The sequence below is a fragment of the Erpetoichthys calabaricus genome, chromosome 12 (genome assembly GCF_900747795.2).
Source record: "Erpetoichthys calabaricus chromosome 12, fErpCal1.3, whole genome shotgun sequence".
NCBI lineage: Eukaryota > Metazoa > Chordata > Cladistia > Polypteriformes > Polypteridae > Erpetoichthys > Erpetoichthys calabaricus.
In genome coordinates this window covers 118,995,740-119,014,386 of record NC_041405.2, presented here as the reverse complement: position 1 = coordinate 119,014,386, position 18,647 = coordinate 118,995,740, and positions in this window count along the sequence as shown.

Genomic DNA, 18,647 nt, shown 5'->3' with positions numbered 1-18,647 from the left:
TGTAATGGATATCCTGTACAGGTTGCAAAGAAGAAAAATGGTATGAAAAAAAGAACAGAGCTTAGCAAGGTGCAACCACTAACGATATACTATGTCAAGTCAGGGCATAGCACTGGGCACCATCAGGGCATTATATGTCCTGTACACATGTTAGGTGCCACTGAAGAACATTTCACAGGGGGACCCTGAGAGAGAAGTGCAGCCTGGGTGAAAGCAGACCATGTTCTCGAGGAGAGCAGAAGACAGGTGACCCAAGGCTGCCTGAACCACTGCTATGAATGTAAGAAATTTGACAATGAGACAAAACAACAGTTCATCAAGTCCGATGTTTAGTGATAGTTAAGCCTGTCCCAATATCTCATCCAGATTCTTCCTTTGAAAAAGAATGAGGCTGAATAGCGAACACTCAGAAGTGGCACTCCATCTGATTGCTTAAGGGCACATGTTCTCAGAAAGGAACGTATCGGACCGTGCTGTCCCTTAAGTGGTATTTTATTTTTCTTGAGGTAGTACCTAACTGCCATTTTGTTATCTGTTGGAGGAGTAGTCTGGTACTGTTTTTATTTAGGAGGGTACACCTATTACTTATATGCTTAAAAAGCATTTAGATTATCATGATATTTTGAAATTGGATTCAACAGTATGAATTTTTTTGATTAAAAAAATAGGAAAGTATACACTTTAAAATGTAAGTCTTCTTCAGAGAGCCGTCTGTTGTAAGGTAACACAGGTGTTCCTTGCAACTAGTGCTCTGATATTATTTATTTCATTCTTGGTAGATGCAACATTTAAACCTTGAGTTACTTTGTGTTTAATAGATGACAGCCTTTTCATTACATTTGATAGATCTTGCGGTAATGTTCAGTTTAACATATATTTAATTATGTTTAAATGATCTTAATTTCATTACTTTAATCCTAATGAATATCAGACAGATGGCTATTCATTTCTGAAATGTTCACACACTTTTCTGTCATTCATTGCTAGCCAATTTACAGCTGGCAAATTCTATTGGTTTGGTTATTGACTTCAGTATTCAAAGAAAATGATCTATGAGTTTATAATTCTACAATTTTAATATTAAAGTGGGAAGCCTAAATTTTATTCTTTCTTATATGCTACAAACCAAGTTAAATCAATGATAGTAATTATCATATGAGAACTGTTAAGTGAATAAATTTCCTCTTCTTTTTAAACACAACCTATTTTAACCAATAAAAATGGATAATATTCTCCTTGATAGCTGTGCTAAAGGCCAATTTCTACCTTATCAGCACCATGTACCATCCACTTAATGCCATTTCACAATTTCACCACATTGCTTTGATTATAAAAAAACATCCAGTGTTCTAATGTAAGAAACGGCTTTGAAGGAAAAGGCATATGGTCACATCTGGTGGTAATGGTAAATTGGATTATAAGTAGCAGTCTTATTTCAAAAGCCATTGAATTACATAGAAATTTAAAAGCCTTTTTCTATTGGCTAACCTTGAAAAACAAATGAACTTCAAAATTGCTTGTGGGGGCTTATCAAGCAAGTCATGGGCATATAAAATTTTTCATCAGTGAAGAATAGCCCCGTGTGGAAGTGCTGTGTGTGATAGCTTATCACTCTTTCTCTGTTTTTGTTGTTTGTAAGAAAACGGTTTCTCACAATAGAGAGCAGTGAGTTTCTAAATGTCAATGAATAACTGGAGGGTTTGAAGGGACACATACTAAAGCTTCACACTCGCTACAGGCACTTGAAAGCCCTGAAGCTACCGTGTAATGTAGCCGGGCATCCTCAGCCAGCTTCTCCTTCCACCAAATTCCAGTTTTGTCCACACCCCAGCAGTTCCTGAAGCCGGCCAGTATTTGTTATATCCCTGTGCCCATTCGGAATTGAGTGTGGAAGCACCAGTGTAAAAGTGGGTCTCTACCTCAAGCACTCAGACAAGTGTCAACATTACATGAGATCAACTATTTTGAAGTTTTCAGCTATCCATTGAAGTGCTGTGGTCATTTTCAGAGACTCCATTGTGCAAAACCTGGACTGTGCACCTTCTGGCTGGAAGACTTTTATGCCCTTCTTTCCTGGGACATTGTTATTAAAGCACTGACTCACCTTGCACAGCATAAAGATGTCGGCGCTATGGATTTCCATGTGGGAACAAACAGCGTGGGTAGAGGTGCTGAAGAAGGACTTCGGATCGCTGCTTCTCATAGCTCAAGAGGGGACCCGGTAATCAGTTGTATAGATCGTCATCCCTGGACCGCTTCCTATGCTCCAACGTTTAGCAAAGGCCTCTGACACTTAGCTGAGATGATCAGTACTTGAAAATTTTAAAAAATAGAAAAATAGGACTGCCTCTCAAGACAGACTACTTTTTGTTGTAAATAGCTGAATGTTCCTTCAATACTCATCTTTAATGACTTACAGTAAAAACCAATTCTATATACTCCACTGCTTTATTAATTACAGTATGCATCTATCTTATATAAGTGTGCATTATTTATTTATTGTATGTTATTTATTCATTATTATCCTAATTTAATTTAAAATGTCTTTTGTTTGTAGCTGTTTCTTTGACATATTTTAAAGCACTTTGAGCTACATCCAGTGTATGAAGATATGCTATAGAAGTAAATGTTATTGGTGTTGTTATCTAAATCCAGCTCTAGTTCACTTGCATCAACATCAGCATGCCTTATAGGTGACTGTTATGATTTTATTTCCATAACCCAGCATTTCTTTGGCTCTAGTCAAGTATTAATAGACCTAGTATGTACTGTAGCCTCCGTCTGATGTGTGAAGCATCTGGTAATATTTCTTTATTTGATCATACACACCCATGCAAAGCTGTACTCACAGACATATATTGTCAGGACTAATAAGTTGTTTGTCCACTGCTACCTGACTATGGCATATCCTTCTCAGTAGTGATCTGTGTTCTTGAAGGAACTTTATGTTAATGTCCTTGAAATGCAATCAAATCATTTAGATTTTTTTGGCCTATTTACTGTAATCCTAAATGTTAAACCAACACAGAAACATAACAGTGCAAGAACGTGCGCATCCAAGGAGAGCTGGTCTTTGCTGATGATGCCCCTTTCTCAGCTCCACTGCCAAGTGCATCCATCTGTCTCACCATTATTTGCATCTTGACTGATGACCGCTCAGTGTTTTTAGCTTCTTTCTCCTCTCTTTGCTACACCACCTCACTTTCAGAAAGAAGTGAAACTCATAATAATTTATATAAGTATGGAATAAGTGGAAGAGACTGAAAAGTGCATGCAGGAGAATGGGATTGAACAGTGGTGGACTTAGTGAGTTTGTTTTGCCATGTTAAGTGGTTGGTATTGTTCAAGATGTCCAACACGACAATATGAACATTTAGGCACATTTAAATTAACCTGTGGATTTCAGTTGAATTAAATTTATTTAAATTAATCTTTATATTTTTTTTGGCTGTAAATAAAGACTTATTTTTATTTAAAAAAATTATCCATTCAAAAAATGATGGAACATTTTGTCAAAGTGTTTACAAATCTCATTGATTTATTAAGTAATTAAAAATATCTACCAAAAAGTGACGTTCTGATTAATTTTCAGTTGAGTGTGATTTGGTAATGATCACAGCACTCTAAAAACAGGCGATGGTGAATCTGGTATTATTGTTATTTTTAATAAAACACAGCATTGATCTGATCATTCAAAGTCAAAAGAATAAGTGAGTAGAAGTTTCTTTTTGTTGTGTATTGTGTCTGGGAATGTTGTGTACTAGCAGTTAAAGGGTTCCTATTTTATGTTCTGAACCTTCTTCATTATGTTTGACTAATTTGTAGACGCTAAACAGGAAACAAAGGCATTTATTATCCAAAGACATTGTTTACTTGTTTACATATATAATTATAGTTGTAAACATTATTTTGTTTTATTTTGCAGTTCTGTGTTTTGCATTTTTATAGTTATGAGTTGGGTTGATATGCTTGCCTGCTGAACAAAGCTTTGTGAGCTAGTTTAGGTCAAACTATATATAGTTTTGTTTAAAATTCATAATTGAAAGAAACACTTTTCATATTAACTATTTAGTCATGTTATTAATTAAACTCTAGAAATGGCTTCATTTAGGGAATCTGAGACAATGTCATTAAACCTATATATATATATATAAAGTTGAATGTTTATCTGTCTGTTCCCTATACAATCCTACAAGTTTTGACTGATCCAGAATAAATTTTGCATAGTTGCTCTCTAGGACCAAACGGGCCAGATAGACCCAAGATTTGTACCCTAAGGGCCCCAGTGGTTTTGGTTTTGTTCTTCATGTGTGCCACCTGCTGGCTCAGAGCAAGTGAAACATCCGAACAGACTGAAGCCTGACTAGCAGATAAAATAACCAGAACTTAATATTACTTACCGAGGCAACAGCACATGCTGCTTCTGTCTGCTGTAATATAAAAAACAGTATTGTGCGCTTTTGCAGGGGGATGTTGGATGAGGCTTGATCAAGAGTAGAAGTGCAGTGCAACACAAAGGAAAATCAAAGGATTGTTGTTTAACTCCTTCTTTGTCATCTTTTCATTGTAATTTAACCATTAAGCACTAAGAGGATGAGTCAGACATGACAGCATTCATGGCTACAACCCAGCAAAGAGTTACTGCAAAAATGAACAAATTCTCGACTCTCGAGAGTTGAGATCCTGATAGAGAAGCAGCGTGGATGATGGAAGGGATAGATACCAATAACAACAGGGCCACCATCTGAAAAACTCATAAACTTTTGCTTTCTTTCCTTAACCCATTATACAAATATACCTGGGCAACACCAAGTAGTTTGGGGTCTGTATCGAAGGAGTGACACTTCATAGGAGTGACATAACAAAGGAGTGACATAAATACCGTATTAAAGGAGTGACATTTTATTGGACCACACACAACTGAAAGTACGCTTGCCAAAAAAATCGTTGTCGCCTCACCTACCACTTGGATAGTTGGTTGGATGGTTATCACTCCTTTGAAATTTATATCTGAGGGTTCACTCCTTTGTTATGTCACTCCTATGAGATGTCACTCCTTTGAATAGGACAGAGTACTTTGGCTAGTAAGATACAGTATACTGCATTTATCATGTTATCATTTCCTGCACTGTTAGTGAATTACAGTAGTTTCAACTGCGACTAAAGCCCTTTAGTCGGAGGGGATGACTGCAGTTCCTGATCGAATCTCCTGACTAGGAATTGCAGGGAGTGACAAACTTCACAGTTCGGTGACAACTTTCCATCACAGTTACAACATTCCAAAGTATTACAGCTTGACTGAAGAAGGGGCTTAAGCTCCCTCAAAAGCTTGCATATTGTAATCTGTTCAGTTAGCCAATAAAAGGTGTTATTTTGCATTACTTCACATTATATCCATAATGGCTAACATAGTATAACACCCTATTACTACAGACAAGGCTTTCCTGATAGCAAATAATGTGCTGCCTGACTGTGGTACTGCTGTACAAATGCTTTCAAGGTATGCGGAGTTCAATCACATTCTCAGTCCTTTTTTTCCCCATTCTATTGTGATTCATAAAACACAAGACATCGGGCAAATGAGACTCTCTTTTGTCCTTAAGGTGCGAAAAACCGTGCTTTCTCTTTTTCCTTGCAGCTACATTGCATGCATTCCAAATGAGTATTCCTTGGTTGTTAGTTCTCATGTACATGGAGCATGCCTATACAACATAAGAGAACATCAAACCTGTCACCAACCTGGGTTAGTCACTGACTGGTCTGACTAAGTAGATGGGTATGGCAAACTACATGACTGCTGGGCACACTGCCACTGCCACCAGTTTGCTAAGATTATATAAATTAATTCTATGACTGAAAATCGCTGGAAAAAGCAGGTAGTGTAGCAGGGCCTTAAGAGACAGATAATAGATTTCATTCTAGAAATTGTGCTTCGACAGAATTCAGCATGTGAGTTTTGAGTAAGCAATTTGTTTCTTTCATCTGTACTTAAAATTAAGTCCTATATAACTCCGCAATCATAGTGATGTGCTTGGTAAGGACAGTCTACATTTTTTGGCTGTTTTTGCACTGCCATTTATCACCATCATTGATTAGCTTGGAGGTTAGTAAGGGGTGTTTGATAGGGATATGAGGAGACTTCTTTAATACTAATACATGGCTAAAATGGTTCATGCCATAATTAATTGTTTTACGTATCATTTAGGACACCATGTTTATGAAAGCTGTACAATTCTGTGACACAAATCAGGCAATGTGTATAAAATTTTCATTTCTTCTTCACATTAAGTTCTGCCATCCTCATCCATTAGTATTGCCCCTTTTTCAAAAAGTATAGATATCTAAGCTGACGTTTGTTTAATATATTTGAATAATGTATTACAATTAATTTGAAAATTGGTAGAGACATGTTTTTTGCTGTCCATTCATCCATCTTGAGGCTCAGAAATATACTGAGACTGCACTTTATAAAGGACCCTCAATGCATTGAACTGGTGAGAGATACAAGTTCCCCAAAAAGCACATGAAACTTTTAAAGGAATTCAATACCAAAAAGTGAGTATTTTCCAGGGAAAGTGGTTTATTTTACAATATTATAGGAAAACTATAAGTGTTTCGGACATTGTGGGCATATGACCAGACACTTGACATATGGATTATGTGAAATGAGTAACTAGAGGTATTGTTTAGCATTGGTCCACTGTAAAGCCCATTTTATCAGTAATTTGTTACCTCTGTTCTTCATAAAAACATGAGATTTTCTTGGCCATCACTACAAACAATATGGGGTAAGTAATAGGTAATAATATATATATTTTTAGGCATAGTACTCCTTTAAGTATGGAGTATTGCAAGGCTGTGCAGTGGGTTCTTATGATGTCATCCCCTACAGCACTGAGAGAAATCCTTTGCACTGCTACATAAGATGACAGCAGTATTGAGTGAAAATGGAATGGAGTGGAATTCATACTGTATCATAAGTAAGAAGACAACAAAGAAATAAAAAAGCTCAGGACGTGTAGTCAGGATTGTGGTTGTAAAACAGAGAAGGAATGTCATAAGCTAAAAACAGAGTATATCACCAAAGCCAAGAATTTTGAGGAGTAAATCGTAATCATAGGACAGAAGAAATGTAATCAGTAAATTCCAAAACTAACAATATAAAGTTTTTTTCTTTCACAGATCCAAATCTTGCATAACTAGTAATTCAACAAAATGTATTACTACAAAAGTTTGTGATGTGCCATCTGGAGGAATGACAAATGCAATGCATATGTCTCTGTTAGAAGCCATTTGGTATAGGATTAGTCACAGCAGTGTTAATGTTTGTGATGCGCCATTCATTGGAATTAAAATGCAAAACATTTTTACTGCAAATATTTCTGATGTACAATCTGTTGGAATTTATTAAGGTCCACTTTCTGTACTTAAAAAAGCACTACCTCTAATTCAGAATTTTTAACTTTTAAGAAACAGCAAAAATAGGGATAAAAAGGGGCATAAATGATAAAACGCAGGCTGTTCATGCCGTCAAAGGGCTTTCTAACACATGTTAACATCCTCCATAGTACAGTGAGTTTGCTCAGTGATATCCATGTCTCTTGTACAGATTTATTTAAGATGTCTTTTAGCTACTGGCAGGCAGGATCCAAGGGCTTGTTTTAATCTCTTTGTGAAATCTGCTGAAGGGTGAGAGAGGAAATCTCCACTAAGTAGTAAAGAATAAAGTGGTTTTCAAACATAGATTCAAGTGAGAGTTATTAAAGTTAAATTAAAGGGCTTTTGTGTAGCAGTAGATAAAATGCACCATCAATATGCAAAGCCATTCACCTTTTAGACACACTGAATACGATTGGTATGCTGCACATGTTTCCTGAAATGAGGTCAGCGAATGTCAGTCTAGACCTTTTTGTACATGAGTACACATCAGAAAACCAAATTATCACTAATTTGAAACTGAATTACTGTACAATCCAGCTATATTAATGCCATGGAATGGCAAGTCAAAGCTTTGGTCTGTTGTGCTTCGGCTGCATCTATTGAAAAATCCTTCCCTGTCTTTTAAATAATAACTATAGAACTACAATAAATGGGACACGGTAAAGACTCCTTGTTTACAGCAAAGGAATGATTCTTTACTTCTTGCTATTTTTAAAGTGAAAGCCAGCCAAACAAGACACTGGAGGTTTATTTTAATCTCTTACCCAATGCTTAAAATGGATAATTTTGCTGTAAAATGAGATTTCTTTTTTTTTTCATCAAACAGAACTATCAATTTCTTTTCAGGTTTATACATTTCCTACTCAGAAGCTTTTATTACTTTTGCCTGAATACTAAAGAAATGTTTACTTTACAATTCTAAGGGCTAACTTTGAAATATGGTTTATTTTCTGAGGATTACAAAGAAACAACTGTTGGAGCTGTAACTAAATGATGCAGATATGTAAACTCGCCAATATAAGTTATAATGTGCTAATCATTTTGGTAAGTATAACATATTCATAGTGCCAGACATCATTTTATGTATTAAGAAAGTCTCACAATTAGCACAACAGTTTTTTTTTTTTTGCCTACTTTCAAGTTTCTCCACTCTTAACCTTTTGCTAGAAGAAGAGCGCTGTCCCAAAAGCTCCTCACATCTGGAGTAACAACAAGTTCAATGTTACCGTTTGACACTTACATAACCCACATGAAGACTAAAATAAGGGACAACATAAAGGGCTAAAACAAATCAGAACTGCCTGTGCCACTGGGCATGAACCCATGTCACTGGTCACCGCTCAAGTGCCACCAAAAACTCTCTCCCGAGTTTCACCTTTCTTAAGAGAGTCCCCTTCATCAGTTGCTGCTGTCCCTGAGGCCTGGGGAGCTACTAAAAAGACAGCTTTTACGTTGTGTACCTTGGGACTTGGGTTCTCTCTACACTGCTTTGGGACTGTGTGCTCCGATCTGACCCCCTGGACAAGATGCACTAGCCTGCTGCCAGTTACCCTGTTTCAATCCAAATGGGGACTACATGGCACCAGCTTTTCTGGTGAGGGACAACAGGCGGTCATCTATTGGTCTGGAGGTCTTCTGGCATCCTGGCAGCCTTCCATGACATTGTATCTGGACACTACAGCTGCAAACAGAGCCCACCTCCCTCTGGCTACCTTTGTCTTCACATATTGGTGCCATTGTGGGGTACCCCCTGTGGAGGTTTCCTTGAAGCAGTCACCCCTATCCTGTGGTATCTTTTTGTTGCCCTTGCCAAACAGGCACCCTTTGCATTGCCAAGACATGCATATTTTTTTCAGATCCTGTAGTGCCTGTGTCCATTTGCTATATATCACCTTTTAGACAACCAATAATAATTTATGTGTTGCTAATGTAACTGAAAAATACGCTGTGCATTAGTTATAATTCTAACATTAATCCTTTTTCCTTGCAGGTTTATTATTAATCAAACAATGATAGCATACTCTTAAAAAATCTGTTAGAAATGATTACAAATTCATGCTTATTTTAATTTTACTGCAGCCTGGCATAAGGCCCTAGAATATTTTTCACTGTGCAGCACTTTGCTAATGTGTTTTAATCTAAAACGGGGAGCCTTTCATGACTTATTATGACTTATCATGTCCTTATTATTAATAATCATACTTAGGGACCAGCTTCTAAAACCTTGCTTTACTAAAGGTGCATTAATTTTAGCTTGAAATATCTTTTCAAATGCCTAATTATATTATTAGAATTTTTTTTCTTAGACTTCTAAGACCTAATTCACAGAGCATGTCAAATTACTAACAGCAACCCCTCGATTTATACTTTTAGTGAAAAGAAATACATTTTTCCACACATGTCCATCTATACATATGTAGAATTATCATAAAATTACAATTCTTTGAATAAGTGTTCCCATGAGGAAAATATGTTTAATCTTCACAGTACTTTGTAAGTAATTGAAACAGAGAGGCAAGGTTAAACCTTATTTATACTTTGAGAAAGTACAAGAAAAAATGTATAATAAGTGTTGAGTGTGTAATTGAAAATGACACTCAGTGTTAAAGATAAAACAACTACTTTTTACACAGGTTGACTGGAGAATCTTTGAAGAAAGAACAACGTGCTGCCTGGGAGTGATGGAGTTCACCAAAATTACAGGAGGGGGCAGGATTGTCATTCCTGAATTCAGAATGGTATGCCACAATAATTCATTTAATTACAAATGCATCAAAGCCATTTTGCCAATCTAAAGATGAAATATCCTAATTTCGTTGCAGAGACCCTGCTGTCACATGTAAAACCATCTTCAGTAAATGTTGAATCAATCTTTAATAAATGTAGGGGTCGGATGTGGGAAAAATAATATCAAATGTGACACAAAAAAAGACCTTCCTTTAAAAGGAAATGATAATTTACAAATGAACAGCCTTTCTTCCAAAGATCAGTTAGTTAATGACCAAGGTTAAAGGTCAAACACTGAATATGATTGCCAGTGTAAAACATCAAGAGAATCACTGCAGTTTTAAATTTCAGCCCATTGTCAAGTGTGACATTTTAAATAAGGCTCCTCTGCTTTTAAGTTTATATCATACCGTAATTTAGGCTGTGTTTTAAAGTATAGTTTAAGAGTATACCATTTTCTTTCTGCTACTGCATTACCTCAGGGATGTGGCCTTAATTCTGAACACAGTGATTGTGTGTGCAGTGTTTCCATGTTCTCTCTCTGTCTTAATTGGGTTCTCCTCATAACCCATGTTCTTCCCACATCTCAGAGGCAGAGATTACTTACTTGTTCCAAACTTGCTCAGTACGAGTAAGTAGAAACCTGTGTCTGTGTGTGGCCTTCAATGGATTTGTATCCCACCCAGAGAAAAGTTCTGTAGCTACAGTATATGCATGCATTTGCTTAGAATCCACAACTGTAGGATTGTAGCGGACACGGGGATTCTAAGATTCACTCTGTCCGATGATGGTGATTTGTTTATTTTATTGTGGGGACCCCAGGAACACATCCAGCCTTGACCTGGCACACACATACTCAAACATAGAGACACTATGGCAAAATGAATAGAAAATTAACAATGAAATATATTGATCAAATATACTGAAAAATGGACAGCAAAATATAACCAAAGCCACGTACATAAAGGACCTCTCTATCTCTCCAACAGCAATAATAATTTATAACACTAACAGCAAATGAAAAACACTAAAAACAAAGACCAAAACAGCAGGGAGAGTTGATGATGGATGGGTGATTGAAACACCCTGTGAACAGCTTTCTGAAAGCAATGAAAAGTTTTTATTCTACCTGGTTCCTGATGCTGTGTGGAGTTTCAAGTGATTGGGAGCACTCCTTCGGACAAAGACATATCCAATCAGTATAAACTCACATGGACAGACAGACACAGGACAACACATACAATACATCCAGACATAAATTGCAACCCAAGGTGGTCAAGTCGTAATTCAGTTGTGTGAATGAGGCATATTAACAAAGAGACAGATGATTGTGATCCCCCCAGTGTCTTTTAGTTTCCTTTTAAAAAGGCATACCTACTGAATCTTCTTCCCAGCAGCCCCTGCACCCCCCCCCCCCCCATTTTAAGTAGTGCTGCTACAGGATCAGCGAAAGAAGAGACTGACCATATGCTTACAGAACCCCTACCCCCACAACAAATGAATCATGGGCTCATGTGACATTTTCGAGGGGCTCTATTATAATTAACTTGGCTAATTTCCAAGATTTTAATTTTTTATACTGTATATTACTGCGGTGGGCTGGCGCCCTGTGCTGGCTGGGATTGGCTCCAGCAGACCTCCATGACCCTGTGTTAGGATATAGCGGGTTGGAAAATGACTGACTGTAAATTAAAAAACAAAAGGATTATGCAAACTATTTTTGTTCCTGGCGACATTTCTGTTATGCATATGTGTGTTGGCTATCAAACCAATACAGCAGCATCCCTAATCACACACAAATTGTTTCAAGCAGCAACGATGTCAAAAGGAAAATATGAACCTTGTCTTCTAATTATGGTTTGGCAAAACAGCTTAAACTGAGCGATCGGACTGGTGCTGGTAATAATAATAATAATTCTTTGCATTTATATAGTGCTTTTCTCACTAATTGCAATTGCAAGTTAAGGGCCTTGCTGAAGGGCCCAACAGAGCAGAGTCCCTTTTGGCATTTACGGGATTCGAATCGGCAACCTTACGATTGCCGGTGCATATCCCTAGCCTCAGAGCCACCACTCCGTCCTAAACACCACATTACCGAGTGCTGTTATCACAAACTTCATACAAAGCATTTTAGGAGATCTTGGCCAGCCAGCTAAGCCTGCCTGGCAGAGTACATCTACTGTACAGACAATGCTTCCTAAAATGAACCGAGTCTACTCTAATCTACTGGCATATAAATTGAGGCCATATTAGGGAAAACATGAATAGCACGTAACTTCTGCTCTCTAAAAAGAGCCTTAAAGGATAAGTTTGGTAGTTTTCAAGTCAAAGTTATTTCTGCACAATCATGGTATATACAGGTATTTATTCATTACATAAAACTGTGTTCTATAGTGAAATGTAATTATAAATTTAAAAAATATTTTGTCTTTTTCCAGCTAACAATGTGGCTCTATGGACCCTGCTTCCATGCGTGATAGAAAAAGCCATGCAACTTACCAAATATGTAAAATTTTAAAGCCAAAAATGTTATCAAGTATTTATTCTTGTCTTGAGATTACACACATGTTGCAAAACCGCATATACGTATGTTTCAAGAGCAAAAAAGCATCTACTGTTGTGAGATCCACCCATTTTAAAAGGAGACCAGCTGTGCACCTCATGTCTTTGTTAACTTCCCCATGCGTGTTGCTCCGCGGTGTCCTTGCTCTCCCTGCTCTGCTGACAGCTAGACAATAACAACGGAAAAACACACTTACGATTTCACTGTATAGAATATACTGCCTGTTTCAGCTGGAATGATAAAGTATGCGTGGCTTCAGTGATACAGCATACTACACTCATGGAACAGTCAATGAAGTGAGAAGAATTAAACAGACACTATCAGCATTCACCTGGTGCTTGAACGGGAGAAAGCTGGTATGGTTTATCGGTCCAAACCATCCCTCTTCAAATCCTGTATACATCCTTACATTCATCTAACCATTTTCTCAACCCACTTATCCAGGATGGGGTGGTGATCTAGCTGGAGCTTATCCCAGAAAGCATCAGATGAAAGGCAGGAACAGGACGCCAATCGATTTCAGGGTGTACACACACACACAAGGACACTATAGGACAATTTAGCAACGTCGATTCACCTAAATTTAATCAGGATGAAGCTTAGTAAGGACAGTAGAGATGTTTTGGCGTAGGCAGGGTGGACTGTCCTTCTGCCTCCCTTTCTACATGGACCCTGCATGTATTTACAGATTGATTGGCATCAGGGTCATTGAATTTACTAACTCAAAAACAATGTGTTCTTTTATTACTGTATTGTCGTCAAGAGCAACACAAAGATCGTTAATGGGTTTGTGGTGCCTCAGCCTGCTGTGTTGTACACTCTGCCTTTTTCTGAAGGTTTTTTTTTTATCTTGTGTGCAAAAAACAACATGTCAAAAGTAGCTAAATCTTTAATAAAATGCTTATGGTAAAAATGAAATGCTGTGTAATCAGTTCAATTCCGCTCTATTGTTATCTGTACAAAGTACAATGAAACTCCTATGTGTTTCTTTCACTACGCTGTCATTCACCATGTATGTCACTTTGTAGTCTGTGCAAAATAACTACACAGACTGTAATGTGGGGGCGAGTTTAGCGTTGTGTTGCTAGAACTCTGTGACCACTGCAAGCACACAAATGAGCAAGTAATGCATTCTTACCTCGAGTAAATACGACAAAGAATCTGTGATAAAGTGATTATTTCTAGTTTCCTTCTGCTAGCATAATGATATCTCATGAACACAGAAAGCATGTCTTCTTAAATATAAACCTTTGCTACTTTAAAGTAGATGTATTTGTCTTGTACGTATAGTTTTAAGACTTTTTCTATCATGTATGAATGTGGGGTTTCTTAGAGCTCTATTGTATACTGCTAGAACATTCAAGGTATTTTAGGGAACACTTTAGTTTAGGTACTGCAAAAATGGATCTGTTACTCATTTACTATTATGTAACAAGACCTCAACAAACTCTTCTTTGGGTTTGGGTCTTTATAACACTTAAAAAGCATCAGTGAAGTGTTTATGAATTTCTAAAATGTGACCTGATAAAAAAACGTCACTTTGGAGTGGTCTGAGGTGGCTTAACTGAGACACTCTTCTCTTGATACTCCATATTTAGCATAAGACCTGTGGATCCTTCATATTAACACGTAATTTTAATATCATGTCTATATGCCACACTGAGATGAATAGCCTATCTAATGAGTTTTAGAAGTGTTATGAAGACCAAAAGAAGCCTTTGTTAAGGTCTTGTTATAGAAGAGTAAATAAGTAATACTTGCATTTTTGCAATATCTATGTTAAAGTAATTCCTGAAGCAGGAAGCATGTTTATAGGTTGCAGTTTACATTGCAATTTTTTGAAGAATTATGAAGTAAAAGATATCTAAGAGTAAATGAGTAATGGATTAATTTTTGCAGTACCTAAACTAAAGTGTTGCCTATTTTTAAAATTAGTGGGCATAGCTTATGCTTCAAAATCATATTCTGATGCAACATTTGTAAAATGCATTCATGTCTGCTAAAGGTAATTATCTGAAAATATGAATAAGCATCACAAGTGTGTTATATTGTATATATTGTTGTGTTTTATATTTAGGATTGCTGTTAAATCAGATATTTTGCTAAATCACCCTCAAGCTAATGTATTTGACTAATGTTTCTGTACAACACCTGTTTAATTACTGAAAAGGGAATGAGCATTCTATTTGAACACAAGTTATTTCACGTCTGTGAATAGCAAACACATCACTTGAAAAGCTGCAGCATCCTTTTAATGCGTGGGTGTCTTTTAGCATGTAGTTTATAGTGCATTTAAATGTTCATTTTTCTAATAACATCCCTGAAACTAAAGTGTCTTCTCTCTGTGATGGGTCACCGACTGGGTGAACCCATGCCCACATACCCTATGCAATATTAAGCACATGTCAACCACTGTTTATGTGCTTTAGGTTTAGAGTAAGTGAATAGAATTCCCAGAAGCATTTCTTTTAAGAGTTCAAAGCTCAAGTTCCTCAAAATATCTTTCTACATCTCACAGATGACACTTTAGATTTCGCAAATTTGAATCTCTTGCATATCATCCCAAGTAGTCTGGCACATAAAGCTACATAGAAATGAATGCAGTGAATATTATAGTAATTGACAAGAAAAACTCCAATTTGGACAACCCATGTAAAGAATACAGATTTTAAGGTTGATGCAGATTTACTGTAATCATTTTTGTGTGTCATTTCAGCATGCCAGCATGTGTGCCATTTCCTCTAGCTGTATCGTTTGGCAGACTTTAGATATTTTTGGTATATGTTTATCATTGCCTACAAGAAAGCAAGAGAAACTAATGCCCAACAAAGACTGGATTGTGTATAAGGAAGGATTTCCTGCTTAAATATGTGATTTACTTCAATAAGGAGATATGTAAGCATTTATTTATTATTATATTATTTATTTATTATTATTTATATATATAACAAGCATTTAAGAAAATATGTTACGTGTATCCATAGAAGCATGTAAGTGTACAAGTTACTTACCATGTTCTCATCCTTCTTTTGTGCTGTGCAACAATTACAGCCTGCAGACGTACATCAGGACATGCTCTTATGGCTAGTCTGCTTTGGGGCAAGTGGTAACTAATGGCAATTTCTTCCTATTCTTTCATAGATTTTATATTATTGGTTACGGCAGAGTTGTATGGTATCATACTACAAAAACACTAGATGCATGCACACTGTAGTTGAATCTGAATTGAATGCTAATGATGTTGAAAATTAACATTTAGATTATATCCCCTATTCACATTGAGATTGAGAAAGCATGGTGATTTTTACATGATCTTCATGCTTTAACTTTGTTTCCAATGTTTACAGCCACACAATGTTATTGCACTTGCCTTGTATCTTAACAATGGCCTTTACTGGGTATTTTGGGGATGTAATCTGGTAGAATGCTTACACTGCTGTCTGAGATGGATCAGGTCTTCATCAGGCATAGGAATATTTTGTTCCACGTCATGGGGGTTTACAGTATAACCCTCACTTGTGTAAAGGTAAAGTAGAATTTTCATTATCTACGAATGAAATACAATATACTTTGTATGGTGCATTAAGAGGTAAAAAACAATATGTATTACCATTGTACTTGAGTAGATCTATTTGATGCACTTGATGTAGATCTGAAATTGCACTGTTAGCAATTGCATTGTGTATACTGCAAGTGTTGTGTATTTCTTAACAGAATGTGCATCACAAGAAAAGACACAGCAAATTGTATTCCACAAAACCTTTATTTTTTTCTTTTTCTTTCTCCCATCATCCCCTGAGTCTCACCCTTCAACAGCACTTAACATATCACAGAGCAAAACATAACCAGGTTCTTTATTCTTTAACTTTAACCAAATTACATAAGCAATGCCACAGAACAAACTATTCTCCCTTTTCCAGCTAATCTGGAAAAAGTTACAGCTAACCTTTACCCCTTACCTCAGATACCATAACTTGAACCTACTAAGATAATTTCCAAACATGTTAAAACCAGAATAAGAAAATCTGTTTTATAATATTCAATAGTAATGCAACATTAAAATGTTGACTTTTTAAGTGTCACAAACATAATCTTTCAGCCAACTTCAACCAACATCTCCTTTGTTAAGATGGCCTTGGTGTTTTTTCCACAGGAGTAGTTTATTTGAGTCACTTTGAGCTACATTTTTTGTATGAAAATGTGCTATATAAATAAATAAATAAATGTTATTCATCGACATTAACAGCATCTTCAGGAGAGAAGCACTACATGACCATCCATCATCCAGAAGATAGGAACTAGGACCCTGCTTTAAACAATTCTAGGAGATGCACTACATTAGGCCACACCTTTTTTTTACAAGACTATTGGGCTCTACCCCCTGCTCGCTCTGCTTGCCAACCCCCGGGCATGCGCTACGTGCTGGCCACTTCGCAGCTCTGCCGCTCGTGTATGGGGAAGCATATGTACAATTTAAACAGATTGTTATTTTCATGGGAATTGTTACATATGCATAATAGACCTAACTGTTTTACATTACAGCAAGTAATTAACCATATGTGTAAGAGCCATTTCCTAGTTATATAAGATTCATAAATATTTTACTAGATGACAATGCATAATATATGGGAGGTTCCCATAATCCCCATAAGTAGAATCATATTGGAATATTCTTGCCATTTCTATCTGCTTTGACTAAACATTATTCTTCAGTTAGCGACCAGCCTTGCCATGTGTAAGGCATAGAGGGCATAAGGTTTTAAACCGTGCCCGTGCCCACGTGCCTAAGGGCCTACAGGCCTTCTGAGTGTGTGAAATAACATGTAAGAAAATAGCACTTATTTAAGTGCAGAACCGCATGCCTATAGTGTACAGAAGAAGAAACTAAGAATCTTTAAGTATATAAGAAGTTAAGAATCTTTAAGTATAGAAGAAGAAGTAAAGGACCTTTAAATACAGAAATAACTAAAGTTTCTCAAGAAACGCTAAGCTTAGAGAAGATATATTTTTCCTTTTTTTTGCCTTTTTTTCTATGTGTGTAACTACTTTTTACTTTATTCTTGTGTGGATTATATGCTTTTAACTTTCACTAAATATTTTTAAACATTGCACAAGCTGGGTGTGCAATGGGTGAGAAAGAAGATTTTTGGAGTGAGTTGGATGAAGTGATGAACAGTGTACCCAAGGGACAGAAAGTGGTGATTGGAGCAGATTTCAGTGGATATGCTGGTGAAGGTGGTGATATGCTGTTTAGTGGAGACGAGGAGGTGATGGGTAGGTATGCTGTCAAGGAGAGGAATGAAGAAGGTCAGAGGATAGTGGATTTTGCCAAAAGGATGGACATGGCTGAGGTGAATACGTATTTTAAGAAGAGTGAGGAACATAGGGTTACATACAAGAGTGCAGGAAGATGCACACAGGTAGATTACATCCTATGCAGAAGAGTTGATCTGAAGGAGATTGAAGACTGCAAAGTGGTGGCAGGGGAAAGTGTAGTTAAGCAGCATAAGATGGTGGTCTGTAGGATGACGTTGGAGATCAAGAAAAGGAAGAGAGTGAGGGCAGAGCCAAGGTTCAAATGGTGGAAGTTGAAAAAGGAAGACTGCAAGGTTGAGTTTAGGGTGATGGTGAGACAGGCACTGGGTGGCAGTGAAGAGTTACCAGACAGCTGGAAAACAACAGCAGATGTAGTAAGGGTGACAGTAAGAAGGGTGCTTGGCATGACATCTGGAAAGAGGAAGAAGGAAAAGAAAACCTGGTGGTGGAATGAGGAAATACAGGAGAGTATACAGAGGAAGAGTATGGCAAAGAAGAAGTGGGATAGTCAGAGAGATGCAGAAAGTAGACAATAGTACAGGGAGATAAGGCGAAAGGTGAAGAGAGAGGTGACAAAGGCTAAAGAAAAGACGTATGATGA